The sequence below is a fragment of the Channa argus genome, chromosome 7 (genome assembly GCF_033026475.1).
Source record: "Channa argus isolate prfri chromosome 7, Channa argus male v1.0, whole genome shotgun sequence".
Lineage (NCBI taxonomy): Eukaryota > Metazoa > Chordata > Actinopteri > Anabantiformes > Channidae > Channa > Channa argus.
Window position 1 is genome coordinate 28,315,507 of NC_090203.1, and position 16,494 is coordinate 28,332,000.

Here is a 16,494-nt window from a genome sequence, read left to right on the forward strand (position 1 = left end):
TTCAGTGTCTTGCTCAATGACACTTGATAAGGGGGCCTGGTGGCTCAATGGGTAGACCATTGGGTTGGGAAGCAGAAGGCTGCGGGATTGAATCCCACCCCAACAGGTGTGGTGCCACCCAGTCAACAAGGGTCACCGTGGTGCTGGGTGGTCCCGAGCCTGGATAAAATGGGCAGTTGTCGCAGGAAGGGCATTCGGCGTAAATACTCCTGCCAAATCAACACACAGAACACCTTCCGCTTTGGCGACAACCTCAAAGCCGCTGATTTGTTCAAACTATTTGGAAAGAAGGGCGTGGCCGCTAATTTGTCAAGAATTTAACAGAAGAAGCTGATGCATGTGTTCACACAATGTTTCAAAGAAGTTTATTCTATCATAGCCACTACTTTATTTGATGCTAAGGTGTGCAGCAGTAGAATCCTCTCGTGGTGTAAGGAAAGTAACCAGTTACAATAATTGATACACATTTATGTCTTGCATTTCCCATGTCTTCCTTAATTTGAATCCAGGGGAATGGCAGCCTATGTCAATCAAATATTCACAGACATATTTACGGTGAAATACATTGACATTGATGTTTTCGTGTGGCTAAAGTCATATATTTTAAAGTTTAATGCTGGCCACAATGGACAGGTGTGAGAATACACAGAATGGGCCCAAGGGCCAGAGAAGTTGGGGTCCTGTGGGCCTGAACGACTGTTTGAAGTAAGTTTGTGAAAAGTGACCAACAGGTTCAACATATCAACTAAAAAGAGACAGTAGACAACCACCAATCCACACATGGAGAGAATCCAAGATATCCAGATATTAAATGATAACAAGCTGTTGAATATTGACCACAAAGAGACAAACATCGACCAAAAGAGATACAACACCAACCCAAACAGACAGAAATGACACAACTTTGAGAAATACAAACAAAATTACTAAAAAAAGAAAACAACAAAAAAAAAACACCTAAATATATACACAAATTAATGCACAACATTTGACAAATGACCACAAACATTGTCTTAATTTGTAGTTACCTGTGGCTCTCTCAGTATGGGGGTCTTGTATAGGAGGAGTTAAAACCACCCAGTAGTATTAACGTTGTGGCTGAGAGGTGTATGATGTATGATAGATTTCCAATGTAATTTAGATTGAATATCCATGCAGTGATTAGTATTATCAGCAAGAACACAGAGGACAAGTGAAGACATAAAGCTGATGTGAGATTTTCATTACCGCTACTACAGTGGTTAATTATTTTGATGGACAGCCACTTATTGCTGAAAGTCTCCACATATGAATGATGTACTTAGAGGCTAATGGGTAAACTTCCAATATGTTTTTACAGTCTAATACAATATACACAAAACAGCACACGTAGGAAATAGTTGGCTGGACTCGTGTCTCAGTGAGAATGCTGCTGGTAAATTAAATAGTGATTAGTTGAGGTTTTTTGTTAGCCTGTCTGACACCGAACCAGCTCCTGGGAGGTGCTGGAAGATGAATGGAGTGCTCCATAAGTCAACAGGTGAAGATTAACTGGCTTTAATGAGGCCATTTGCTTAATATCTTTGGCACTTTCTCCCTGTGTCTGTCAGTCTAATCTTTTTTTTCCTTCAAAGTTAACTGTGAGGAAATGTTGAAAGCTGAGTGAAACTATTCACAGTACAATAAAAGCTCACGTACATTTATTCCATCAAACAACATATATTAAAGGTAGATTTATTTTGTCTTTACATGTGTATTCTATCTTTTTGAAATGGGTTTGACACATTTTACATCCCGTGTCATCCATTCAATACACTTTGACTGCTCAAATATGCATTACATCCCAACTCAACACGTTTAGGTTTCATCTTTTCATGCTTTCTGGTTAAATCTATAGTTGTGATTAGAGACATATCTCTATTTATTATATCTATATCTAAATCTATAAAATCGGGTCATTTTTGGCAGCTTTAAATGGCGGCTCCACCAATGTATAACTATGGACAAGTGAAATGCGGGGGAATATGTTCTGTTTACCATCTGCAAAAAACGGTAAAGAGATATGTCATCGTGATATTTCCTTGACATAATGTCACATGCACATGACATAGTATAGAAGACTTTTTTATCTAAGCCAAACTAAATCTCTGTGTAAGCACATTTGTGTTTAGAACAGAAATATTAGTGTGAAACTGGCACCGATTTTTGGTTCATTGTAATGGTGTAAACCATTTTAATTTCAAAAGTGCTGCAATTACTACAGACACCTGCCACACTATGTGTTGGTTCATTGATCTGCATGAAATAGTAGGTACAAACAGTGTCTTTGGGCATTAAAGTTAGAGGACACAGAGCAATGGTGAGCCTGTTACATTATGATGCATTTACATGGGGTTTCTAAACCAAACAAGAGATGGAGGTTAATATTAGTTGGTGGAATAACATGATCATGCTCTTCCAGATATGAATGGATGCCTGTGTCATTTTCCGAATTAAAAAAGTGTTTTCACTGTAGCAATGTCTCTGCAACTGCATTCAACTAATCCCAGTGTGACGTTAAAATGACACATAACAGGACTGTGAAATGGCAGCAGACTCTCCCACCTATCAGACTCTGCTCGTCTCAAGTTGGAGGTAGCCATTAGTTCAGAGCAGCTCTATCATTTCGAGTCACAGCTCTCCTTCTCAAATTCACTGACGATGGATATTGACGATTGATGATGGCTATCAGTATAATCACACTTACACAGATGCAGGTACATGCAATAGCTGCTCTCACACTTGCCTACATTCATACATACAGCAGGTGTACAACAGAGAAATATAAGCTGCTTTTCCAGTTTTCTTTAATGATGCTGACATGGGGGTGTTCTTTCTTTCCTTTCTTTATTGCAGTTACAAGACATTAGCATTAATGTTTTCTGATGATGGAACAAAAGTCAAATGTCAATGGTGGAGCCTGGCTCAGTCTAATGACTGAGGCAGGGGATCGCTTTAATGAGTCGAAACCAATTAGCTCTGACCTGCTGATCTTTGGCTGCTCCCATGTGATCCTCTAGACAAGCTGCATATGATAAATGGGAGCCACGAGATTCATTACAGAATTATATAGGCATCACTGAAAAGATGGGAATTTGATCTGTGCAGGTTCACTGAAGGAATTGTATGCGGAAATTATCAAATTAAAAACGGATTTTACTACCTCGGTTCTCCGTACAATATCACATGAGATCGTATCTTTTCTTGTCAAAAGAACTTGTTTTGATAGACACGATAAAATTAAAACAGCAGAGTTTTCATTTTGTCTCCTTGCATCAGTTATTGATTTATGTATAATTACATGCTATTCGGAGTATTTTAAGATGTACAAAAGTAAAAACTGCTGAACATGTTGCAGCAAATGTAATCATCTGTCAAAACACTGAGCTGACTGGCTAAAGCTAGTCAAGTTTGTTTGATTCATCTAACCACAGTTCTCATTACTTCCTCTTTTCTTTCCAGAGTTGTATCAAGGAGTAATCGTGCTAAGAAACTTCGATCAGAGCCTAAAGCTCTGTTTTTGATACTCTAGCTCCCAGTGCTCTCACAGGTTACTACAGTTTGCTGTTGGTCGACAGCAGAAATTCACATCAAAGCTCAAACAGTCATGAGGTTATGAGAGCGTGTCCTTTTTAAATTCACTCCTCAGCTTTACAAAGTGCGCTGTGCTGCTCATTGTTGTTTAGTAGCTTTACTTAGTGAAGGTCAGTTTGGTTGTGATGCAGCATCATATCAGACTAATCAGCTGTAGAGTCCTGTAAGGTCTGAGACATCGTAAGCTCTTGGTAGTCTTGTGTATCCCCAGGCCCCCAAAGCACAAATAAGACTTTAGGAAGGCCTGAAAACATTGTGTTTTACTGCTATAATGTCTTAGTTTTAATACAGTTCGGATACAAATATTGCAAATGATCTGTCTTTTAGTGTGATGAGCTTAATTTTAAAATAAAAAATTTAAATTTTAATTGCAGAGCAAGTGTGGACAAAAATGATCTGTCAAATCTTGTCGGCTACTGCAAGAATAAAGCGGAATTTTGTGGCAGAAAATGTCAAATTTTGCAGGAACTTTTTAAAAAGTTGTACAAAAGTGTATGTTGTTTTTCAGGCGTTTGTTGCGGTTACATTGCAAACATTGCAAAAATAGTTGTGATTAATTCAGTGAGAACAAACCTCAGAGTTCTGTGTTCTGACACATGCATACACACACCCACACTATACATCTATCATAATCCTAATTTGTTCTACAATAACTAACCAAGCTTATTTTATCTAACCCAACTTGATTCCGTCACTGTGAATTGTCTTGTGTGTGTTTGTCATTCAATGATTGATTTTTTTTCTGTTCCATAAATGGCAAATGGTCTGCAATTACTTATTGACCCTTAAAGTGCTTTACACTGTTTCTTGTTCACCCATTTGCACTCACAATCACAAACACTGATGGGGGAGCTGCTTTGCAGAGCTGGCAAACACTCAGCAACTAAGTTGGGTTCAGTGTCTTGCTCAAGGACACTGTGACACATGAGCGGAGGAGCCGGGGATCAAACCAACGACTGCCGAATTGGTGGATGCCCACTCTACCTTCCTGTGCCACAGTCGCCCCACAACAACACCGTTGTTTTTTGCCTCTCCTTTAATACAGGGTATTAGGGAGCAGTAACACTTTTAGACATTCACCTCTCGGTTCCTGCAGTCTCCACCATATTTATATTGTCTCCCTGATGCCTGCAAATGATAGCAAATATTTAGGGAATTCAGTTGCCTTTGTGTGCAGACTTTTGACTTTAAGAAAGAAACGCCACATATTGTTAGGAAGATTCCATCACCAGCTCTGATGAGGCCTTCAGCTTCAGTGTAGAATGTAGGTTGAATTTCTATAAAGTCGTGGTGCTCAAATATAATTAATAATTGCACCTTGGCCCAGAGTTTACAGGGATTGGGTGGATTTACTGTTGCAATCTCATCTTCACAATTTCCTAGAGGGTCTGACTTGTGTGTGTTTGCATCCTGATAAATGCTCAAAATAAAAAAGGACAATGTGTGGAACATTGTATCAAAGGTTCAAATGGTAATAATAAGCTAAAACCGCTCTGTGTACAGTAAAACTGATTCAGCTACAATATAATTTAGGAGAGAATAATGACATTTTAAATGAAATGAAATATTTAGTTAAACCAGCTTAAACAATGTTGGGAGTAGAAGTGAGACACTGTATTTGCATATTAAACCAGATTCACCGTTTTTGTTGCTTCCTGTACTGTTTATGCACTTTGTTGACAACACAATGGGACCTTTCTTTTTGTTCCTATTATCATGCACAGCATGCTGACACCCACCCAGACCTTGTGTGCATTGGAAATGTACACGCACACACACTAGAACCTTATCTTACACTGTTTTTGTATTTTTCCAATATTTGTTGCAGCTCTCTTCATTCTATTAAACATACAAGTACATGTACAAGTACACACAAACCAAATTATTTCCCCTGTTCTCTTTAGAAGCAGAAGAAGCCATATTGTCATTGAATACATATATATGTTACAATAACATTTGTGCTCTGCATTTAACCCATCCCACTGGGAGAGAAGCCAGGCAGAAAAAAGTTACACCTGGGAGTGTGGTGTTCACAAATACACCTGGCACGTGGACTGGGATTTGATCTGGAAGACTTCTGCTTCCTGGCCTGATCTTCTACCCACTGAGCAATTAGACAACTTGGAGGACACCGGCTTCCCATTTAAGAAGCCACAGATTCACTAATCAAATAGATGACGACAAAGTGAGGAGGAAGAGAAGGTGTTAAGGGCTGGATGTTGCAATGGCATCACAAAGGAAACAGCCTAGCATTCATAGCAACAAGGCGAGTGGAGGAGCAGGCTTGCGTCCAGCAGCCATCCAGCACTACAGAATGAGTAGCTCCACAAGCTTTGCACGTGTGCATACTACTTAAAAAGTGATATTTGCAGACATAAAATCTCACTTAACGCACAGATATCTGCATTAATCCCCCAAACAGACCAGCTCAGGTGGTGCTTTTATCCTTTTTATGTTGTCAAGCTGATGATGTTATGCTGTGAAAAGATTTCAGAATAGATGGAAATGCCTTTAAAACAGTGAGTGGCTTATTTCATGAAGAGGATAGTGGGGGAGGAAAAATGGGAGAAAGTTTTCTCTTTCTTCTAAATAATAAAATTATATTTGATCCACATGTATTTTCAAATGTATTTTCACACGCTGTAGCTCAGTTGGTAAAGGCAGTTGTCCACGGACCACAAGGTTAGTGGTTCAGTACCCAGTCCCAGCTGTATGTCAAAGTCTCTCTGGGCGAGACACTGAACCCCTAACAGCCCATTCCCCTCCCCAGCTGTGCAGTGCTGGTCCAAGCCCGGTAGAAATTGGGGAGGGTTGTGTCAGGAAGGGCATCCAGCATAAAAACTATGTGTCTATAGTATGTGTTCCAGAAATTCTAGGAATTTGACAGCTGTTTGATACCGTAACATTCTTGGATGTTTCCTGGAAGTGATGATGTAATATGATATTGATTATTTGGTAAGTGTAGGCAGCATTCAATTGCTGTTTCCTATGAATAATTCCATTTAATTGCTGTTCATTGTTTTTCTAACCATAAAGATAAAGGTGTGTTTGTCTGTGCCAAATCAACATGTGGACAATGATCCGCTGTGGTTGCCCTGAACTCCAATAAGCCAAAAAGACAACAGAAAAGGAAAAAAAAAAAAGAAGAAGTAATTTCACATGTGGTTGTCTTAGTTGCATGTGAATGTTTTGTCAAAGTAATGATATTAACCCTGTTTGGCAGTGACGCTAATTCCTTTTCCTGCTCTTAACAAAAGTCTTCATCCTATTTTTTGGGAGAATGATTAATTAGGAAAAGAGCGTAACAAGAGATTTAATATAGAACACAATACATGTCGTCCAGGATTTTCTCCAAAGGTACATTTATCACTGGATTTTCAGCATTCAATTGAGCAGGAGAATATACCCAGTAAATCAATATTCTGAAATAGCTCTAATCACATTATGGTAATTCTCCTTTCCACTGTCATATGTTATTTCTGTGCCCTCTGTCTTAGAACTCTTTGATGGTCAGCATCAATAGAGGAAAGAGCCACCTACACCAATTTACCAAGAAAAACAGAAACCTCCCACGGGCCAAGGAGAAGAAAGAGAATCTACCGGCCTAACAGGCAGCTGTCTCCCACATGACCACTACTCTGTGTGCGTGTGTGTGTGTGTGTGTGTGTGTGTGTCTGTTGGGGGTGTCCTGGCAATGCGGGGTAACAGGGGGAATCTGAGGAGGTGGGAGGACAGTGACGGGCCCCAAGAACACATCAAGGTAAGAGGACAATGAACGAATGAGAATGAGAAAGACAGAGGGGGAATTTGGTTTTACGATGCAAAGTAGTGTCAGCACTTTCTTTCTATTTGTCTCATCAGGTACAAATGTTTATTAAATAAACTGTTTATTTGGAAACAACTTTCGGTAGAACATTTTAATAGTATGTGTTCCAGAAATTCTTGGAATTTGACAGCTGTCTGATACCGTAACTAACATATTTTTGAATGTTTCCTGGAAGTGATGATGTAATATGATATTGATTATTTGGTAAGTGTAGGCAGCATTCAATTGCTGTTTCCTATGAATAATTCCATTTAATTGCTGTTCATTGTTTTTCTAACCATAAGGATAAACATGTGTGTTAAAATAAACAACTGTGTATAACATACTTAACAAAACCTGCAAATGACTGGTTGGCTATGTGTGAGTATTTTGACTAACACAGGAAATGTATTGTTTAATATTTTATTATATTATTTTATTTAATCTTGGCTTCACCAGGAAAAATGTCTTCATGATGTGTTTTCAGAGTGTCCTTGGTGGACAAACAAACCTCAAACATAAAATCAACACACTAACACATGATTGTCAAGGGTTTGAGTCTGGCTGGGGAGCTGTGTTTCATGTCACACCCCACCTCTTTCCTTCTACTTTCCACTGTCAAATATAAACAAGATAAAATCATTACAGTAGACAAGCAACGATAATCCACAATGCTGTGGTCTTATAACACTGACACTGGCTGCTATTCGTGTCATGTTGTCATGACTGTCCAGCATTCTTCACATCCGACTTTAATTAAATTCAACTTTATTCATATAGCGACAATTGGCAACTAAATATTCTCAAGGCACTTTACAGAATAAAGTCCAGACTACAAAGGTGTATGAAGAAAACCCAGCAAATCCCCCTTGAAAAAACCCAAGCCGACAGGGTAGAAGAAAAACTCCCTTTATTGGAAGAAACCTCCAGCAGAACCAGGCTCAGGGTGGGCACCCATCTGCCCTGACTGGCTGAGGTGAGTGGAAAGTGGAGAGAGAAAAAGAAAAGAGCAACAACAAGCAACAAAACATTAGGCAGGTTGGTTTGACCAGTAGCTGCACACTGGAAAAAAACACAGCTCCACAGCCGGAGCACCTGTACAAAGTGACAGAGAGAGGGGGACAGACAAGGACAAAGACAACCATGGGAGAAAAAACACCCAAAGATAATGTCATACAGTAGTAACAAATAAATGTGGGTTGATAGAAGAAGAGGGGAGAGTGGAGAGGGGAGGGGCCCGGTGCATCTGGGGGCTCCCCCCCAGCAGAGTAAGTATAGTGTATAACTATAAATAACTATAAGCTTTATGAAAAGGGAAGGTGTTTAGGTATTTACTATGTAGAGAAGGTGTCTGAACCTCAAGACTCACTCTGTGTTTTTCTGTGCATTTGTGCCAAATGCTGCTGTTTGTCTGCCACAAAGACAAGAATATGTGAGCAATGATGGAGGAAGAACTGAAAACAATTTTCAACTGACTGAGAAAATAACAATGTCAAAGTGATTGTACGTACGTGATGCTTCATTTTTTATCATGGCCAGAGGAATAAAGACATCTTACAAGAAGTTAACTTTAACTAATTTTCTTAACTTGTGTATGGACAACAGTGACAGTAAATCCCTGAGTTCCCTATTAAACAAAAATGACTTTCAGTTGTGTGAGTTTATCGCACAAAGCAGCACATGGAAGACAGACTGAAGAGCAGAGAATTCAATAAAAAGGCAAGAGAAATGCAGCACATTTGGGGTTCAGAGGGATTATGTAAGTCAGTGCGGTGATGGTAGCAGCAAATAAATGTTGATTGATCTTGTGATGAGGGAGCTGGAGGAGCCCGGGGCCCCTGATGCTGAAATAAAAGACTGGTAATGGAGTGGCTGGCGTGGGTGCACCCAGCATTCAGCCAAAGCAAAAGCAAACCCCAAAGGCCTCGTCAGCAAAAAACCTCCTTTCTTTCACTTTTGTTGTTCTTCTTTTAATTGTTTTTCTCTTCTTTCCTTTGACTCCTCTCTTTCCCTTTTTGCTCCAGCCCTCATTTCGCTGGTTTCTTCTTCACCTTTACTCCTTTTTTTCTGTCCTCACTTTCTTACACTCCTCCTCATCTCTTCCAATTTAGTTTTTACTTTCCTGTCTTCATTTCAGCTTTCAACTTCTGTCCTTTTCCCCTTGTCATTACTGCTCTCTCTTGTCCCCCACCATGGCTGTTCCTCTTCCTACTTCTCCCCCTTCCTCTTTCTTTGCTTCTCTTTGCCCCCTACATTCTCTGTGTTTTATTGTTTTTTTTTTTAATAATTCTTATTTCCTCATCCTTTTCCATCCTTTTTTTTTTTTTTGCTTTCCTCTTCTTTGCTTAACTCCTCCTGTCTTTTTCCATCTCCTCCATCCTCCCTACACCCCATGTTCTCCCTCTCCTTCCCTCCTCTCTTATCTTTCCTCTCTCAGTTTTCCACCACAGTGAGCAGAGATTTTTGCATCCGTGGGTGAGACAAGAGAGAAACAGAGCGCATTATCTGAGGATGTCCCCACAGCCAAACTGTTTCCTCGTCTGAGTTTGTGGAGGCGGATGAGAAACATTCCTGAAAAAGCGAAACATTCAGATGAGGCTTATTAATGCTGGGGCTTTTCAAATGCTTTCAGTGTTGTGCAGAAACTTAGAGCATTTGTGGTGGCTGAGCTATTGTCAGTGGGCTGCTCACACAATCATCATCTTATGTCTTTACACTAGTCTGTGTCTTTACAGTAGCTTCACTGTGACCTGCTGTAGGTTCATCATATGATGCATACGGCTGTAATATATAGATTATTAGGGCAATGTTAAGAATTCAAGCAGTGTTTAAAAACATTTTGCCTAATGTCTGAGTGGATGCAACTAACTTTTTATTGATAGAAAAGTGTCTATTGTTACTGTCAGCATTGATTTCCACTTGTGAAATTGTATAAAAATATTTAAAAAGTGTTCTAAATTTTTTTACTGAACTAAAAGTAGCAATACCTATTATATCTATGATAAAAACTACATATTAGTTATTGGCAAAAGTGTCACTAGAACTAGACTGCTGCAAGTTTTTTTCATTACTATGTAAAATATAGTCTACAAAGTGCCAGAAGTAAACGTGCTTATTATCTACCCGATGATCATGGAGCCCTTATGAAACATTTGACCCCTGGGGCCACATTTACATAGGACCCCCAGACCCCAGAGTTTCCCTTTAGTTGTTATATTGCATTTATTGCATTTGTTCATTTTGTAAATGTATTATTTTTGTACTATTTTTTATTTTGTTTTGGTTTTTGTTGTTTGTTCTGAGCCATTTGGTGTCATCTTTAGTTATTTTGTGAGTGATTTTATTCATTTTGCGTGTGTTTACATTTTGACGTTTTACCTGTTTTTGGGATCAGTTTGTACCTTTTAGCTAAACTCTTTCAACAACAACTGTCAACAGTCACTGTACCGAGGTTCTGCCCTTTGGCCCTCTGACCTCCCAGGCCTCTGGACTTGTGCCTCACACGCCCATTCAGTGATCTATCCATGACAATGATGCATTCAGAGTAAACTAATATATTTGTTGGCTATGCAGACTCAGCCTAAATCTGTAAAAAGTTTAGTAAATTACATTTGCAGTACAAAGTGCAGTATTTCCCTTTGAAATGCAATGGACTAAAAGTAAAAAGAATCACAAAACAGAAATAAAGTACAGTTTTAGAATTGCACTTTACATAGCATTTTACAAAACAAGCTCAAAAGTCTACCATCTACCATCTGTAAGATCTGGATAAAAAAACTACAAGAACTACTGTCTATTGTTTATTAATCTGATTGGCCTGAGAAGCTCCGTTACCTGTTAGATCCAGTGACAGTCTTCTGTACTTAGATTGAGGATGAGCCAGAATCTGTGGCTCCACAGCCCCATGCACAGCAAAATGTGCAAATCCAATACTCAAGTAAAAGTGAAAAATTCTCTACTACAAGTACCACTTCAACGTATGTGCTCAAATAAAGTAGTACTTAAAGTAGTACAGAAAACTTTGTTGTAGAAAAACATGTAATTATTAAAAAAAAATAAGGGTCAAATGTCACTTTATCTCCTAATGATACAAAAGCATTTATTAGTTTATAATATTTTGATAGAAAACATTTTTTTAAAGTAAAACCACTAGGTGGTGTTGATGTTGTGACTGATAAGTGTGTAATAAAGTGAAGGGCAATAGTTTTGTCTGGTGGCCCAACATAAAGCTGTAAAGCAAATATTACTAATATAAATTATAATTACAGCTTGGGGCCCTTGAAGATTAAGCAGCCAATAAAGGTCTTAACAATGCAAATATGTACATAAAGTCACAAACAGACTGAGGTGAAGATTGTACTTGGAGGCACAAAATTATTATCCTGATCAACCAAAATAAATAATGTCACTAATTAAATTAAAAACAACAGTCAGCCTGAGCTGTGACACATCGCACACGTAACTCAACATGACGCAGTATGTGTAGTTAAAGCAAACCAATGTGCTGTCAGTCAGAAGGCAGGATTATCAGCTGTTTGTGTCAATAAACTGACACAAATCTCAATCATTCTCAATTCCAGCTAAATCTGAAACCTGCAAGGAGACGCAAGGACAATAAGCCACTCAGCTCCATCACCTATCTTTTCCTCCCAGCCTCTTAGTTGTGTTTTTAGATTTACGTTTTACTCTTTGCTTTGTAAATCTGAGTGTGCTGTGATTTGATTCATTTAGGTTTCTATATGTCAGTGTGTAAACACCACAATGAAACAGAACTAAAACAAAAGTGGTTTTGGAAATACATTTGGGACCTCATCAAAGCAAGGCCTTAACATGAGGTGATAAAGCAGGACCCAACTCCTCAATAAATACATATTGTTGTTAATGGTTAATATTGTAAATTCATATCAACCAGATGTCAGACGTGCAAACATTACTCGGGTTAGTAATTCATGATATCAGGTCAGATAACCATGGAAAAGCTCCACATCAGGTCTAAACCTCAGAGTGTGTGCGAATGAATATGATAACAAACAGTTAATTCCCTGTTAACGCTCATCTGAAGGAACTGGCAGAGGCACCAGATGATCTACAGCTAGTGACAATAGACACAATAAATGTGGCTGCAAAATGAGGGATGCCCTCATTAGTCACAGTCTTCATTATGCCAAGACAGTGTGTGCTAATGTGTCATCCTTACATCACTCTAAATGCACTATTACCGTGTGCATACATTTTCAATGCGCCGTGTGTCAATATGTGGATGTGTGTCACATTATTATTAGCATTTAGGCACTGGGAGAATGTTTAAAGGATTCGTCCATTGACACTGGGTTATCAGTGTGGTCTAAGCAATCAGTCACTTTAATGTGTGTCTTTAATGTCTCTGTTAAACAGTCCTGCCATCTCTTCACTCATTTGCGAGGAGGAACGTTTTCCCTCTCGCTGCCTCTGTGTCTGTTGCTAGCTAAGCCCCACTGAAGTGTGTATGTTATGGTTGGCATTTGGTTTTAGCATCACTGCCCGCTTGAAAAAAATGTTGCGGCAAAATGCATTTGTGCATCCTCACTAAATATGTGACACTGGATGCCTGAAGGCGGCTAATATGACCTCAGGAACATCCTAGCACTACCTTGCTGAGCTAGTTTCCCTGTTTCACTGCCGGTTCAGCTTGGATAAAAATCTCGAGGAAGATTCACTGTGAACACGAAGAAATGTGGAACGCTAACAGAGTTTTCTAACACTCTTATTCATTTCGCCTCACTCACAACACAGCAATACAGTAGAGGACAGGACCTTAAACCCAACGGTACAATGGAGAGGGCAGTATTTCCACAGTGGAACAGTGCAGTGTGATGTTAGATCAGCCAGACCACAGCAGCCATGCAGAGCAGAGTGGTGCATGGGTGGATGGTGATGGGGAAAATGACTGTACACTTACAGCTATGACACCTTACTCTGGAACTTTACAGGGGTGGCTATGTATTTGTAACAGCAAGGGGGAGGGCTCTACTATCGTTCACTTATGGCAGGCAGCAGTGTGAATATGAGCAACCTTGTGGTGGAGCTTGGTTGCGGGCTGAGCACGGTTTGCTGAGGTAAACACAGAAACACAGAAACTGACCCAGAAGGCTGCAGGGAGCAGGGCAGTACTAACAAGGGAAATAGTCTTCTATTAATAGATGTCATAATTAGAATCACTAGATTGAGATTTGGGGGCACTTTGACAGTTGGTTTCTTAAAGGCAGAGGTCTGTTTTTTAAGCCTTCTGTACATACAATATGCTTATAAGTCCCACAATTAACACTTTTTGAAAGATGACTGGTTAAACATTTGGAGAAATGTGGGGTTTTACCTTTAAAGTTAATGTCAGAAGCAAATTATGTGTATGCTGAGCACAGCTGCAGTTTTGCTTGCAACTGTATTTTAATGTTGTTCATGAACTCTTTTAAATTGAAGTGACGAGCTGAATTCTGCAACTTCAGTCCACTCATATTTAGTTTCTTTTAGGAAATAAAACTTAAAAATGTATGAATACACTTCCTAGCATCCATTGATTGTTTTTAGTGCGTATTAAATTATTAAGTAATAATTAGCACGCTAACAACTGGGACAACTGATTCAGATTAACCCTAATGGGTGTGTGTTGCTGCAGACACGAGGGCCCATGCTGACCCCTGGGCAGGACAACATTAGCAGCAGGGCCAATGTGGCACAGGAGGATTGTCCTCCGGTCACACGTTGAAGTGTCTAAGCTACCAAGCTACTGAACCCTAAATTAGTTGCATTGTCCAGCTGCATAGCAGCTTCCTTGTTGCTGTGTGAATGTGTGTGACTGTGAGTGTGAATGGATGATTGAGAGGCAGCATAAAGTGCTTTGAGTACCAATAGGTAAGAAAGTGCTATATAAGTGTGGACCATTTACCACCAGGTTGTATTATATATTTGTTTGTTTATATGTTTGTTTGTTTGTATGTTTTGACTGATTGTCATGTGCAGTGTGTTGTTCTGTGCACTGTGCATCAGCTTTGTGGTGTATTCTGGCTGTATGCTGTATATCACTATAGACCTTTAAACATTTTGTCTCTTTTCTGTGCAAAGTGTTGTCATGTGTAGGAATTTATCATATTAAAAGGATAAGTCCTGGTGTTTGCCTGTTTTTCTTAAAATAAATACTCATACTTCATAGATTTCATCAAACCACCAGTAGCAGTTAATGTGTGTCAGTGTGATACAGTTTGACCCCCCACTAAGCTGCTGTTCATATAAGCCATCGCAGACAAGGCACGTCTCTGTATTACAGAGGTTTCCACTATGCAGCTTTCTTCTTTTACCCATTTTTCTGGTTCTCTTTTCTTTCTTTCTTCTCTGTCTTGGACTGATATCAGAGTGTTTCTGCTGGCTTTCATCTTTCAGCGGGTGATGAAAGCTTTCCATCTGTGATGCAACAAAAGCCAACAGTCACTATGCCAGTACGGCTGTTTTAAAGAAAGAATTATGGATTTAAGAGAGGTGACTTGCAGAATTAGGGGTAATGATCTACCACCTCATAAAAAATGGGATTAGTGTGTGTCTGTGGATCACTGGTGTAATGGTTAGAAAGAGTGTTCTGTTGAAGTGTCTTTGAGCAGGACATTGAAAGACCTGCTGCTCACATTAAAAGAACTTCTGCATCAAAGCTTAGTACCAGCGTGTGTTGTGGCTTTGAATTTGGTGCCACAGCTCTGTCCAAAGCAGCATCACAAGAAAAAAAGAAATATTTGACTAGGTCAGAAAAAATGTAATTCTTACATTGTCATACTGTATCTCCTTCTCCTTCTCTGTCCCCCTCTCTCTGTCCCTTTCTGCAGGTGTCCACAGCTTTGAAGCTGTGTCTTTTCCAGTGTACAGCTACTGGTCCAACCAACCTGCCCTAATGTTTTTTTCTTGCTTTTTGTTGCTCTTTTCTTATCTCTCTCCAATTTCCACTCACCCCAACCAGTCAAGGCAGATGGCCGTCCACCCTGAGCCTGATCTGCTGGAGGTTTGTTCCATTAAAGGCAGTTTTTCCTCGCCACTGTTGGAGAGGGCTTGTTCAAGGGGGACTTGTTAGGTTCTCTCTTTACATCTTTTTAGTCTTGACTTTATTCTGTAAATTGCCTTGAGAATATTTGTTGTTGTGAATTGGCCCTATATAAATAAACTTATATATACTTATATACTTACATGTCTTTTCAAGTCACTCTCCGATGGAAATATTCTACTACTGTTGAGCACATTTTTGGCTGCTTTTTATAATCTGTTTCCTTTGTTTTGGTGTCAATCTGATACAATATAAACACTTCATTTTATTTCCCTTTTTCCAAATGGGTGTGAAATACAAACAGCTGTGAATGTAGAAAGTCGTAAAAATGTTTGAATCAGAATCAGTGTGGAAATCCTGAATAAAACAAGCTCTAAATATATATTCTCTTACACTAACACATCCTTTACAATAGCACTTTGTAAACATTAAGTGAAGGCTTAATTGTTTCTCTTGGGATTAATGTGTGCTATTGCTGCCTGATAAGATGTGCATGGAATTATTTTCTGTTTGAGGCTTGATTTCTGTTGCTGCTTTGTTACAGCTTGCATTGTCTTGAAGCATCAAAGTTGGGTAGGAGTAATGTGGGTGAGGTATTATCCCACAAAATACTGTATAGAGCAAATGGTTGTTCCACCAGCCTACAACTATTATAAAAAAGAACATTTAATAATAAATCGGATGAGAGCTAGATATATTGACAACTACTTGGTGCACTGCCAAAACGCTTGCAGTTTAAAATTAAAGCACATTTTATAAAACATTTCACTATCATTAACCTTTGTCACAGGCCTCACTCCAGCCACACTTCTTCTTTTCTGCTGCATTATCAAAAAACAATCAACACATAGTGCGTTTTCTCCCTCCTCCCCTCTCAAACCAGTCGGACACTGGAGGATCTCAAGATTTTATAGGCATAAGGTTGATCTAAACTAAAGGCAGGCTAAAATGTGGAGCAGAGAAAAATAAGGGTGACAGTTCCTGATCACCTTTATGGTTTGGTCTGACTGCACCTTAG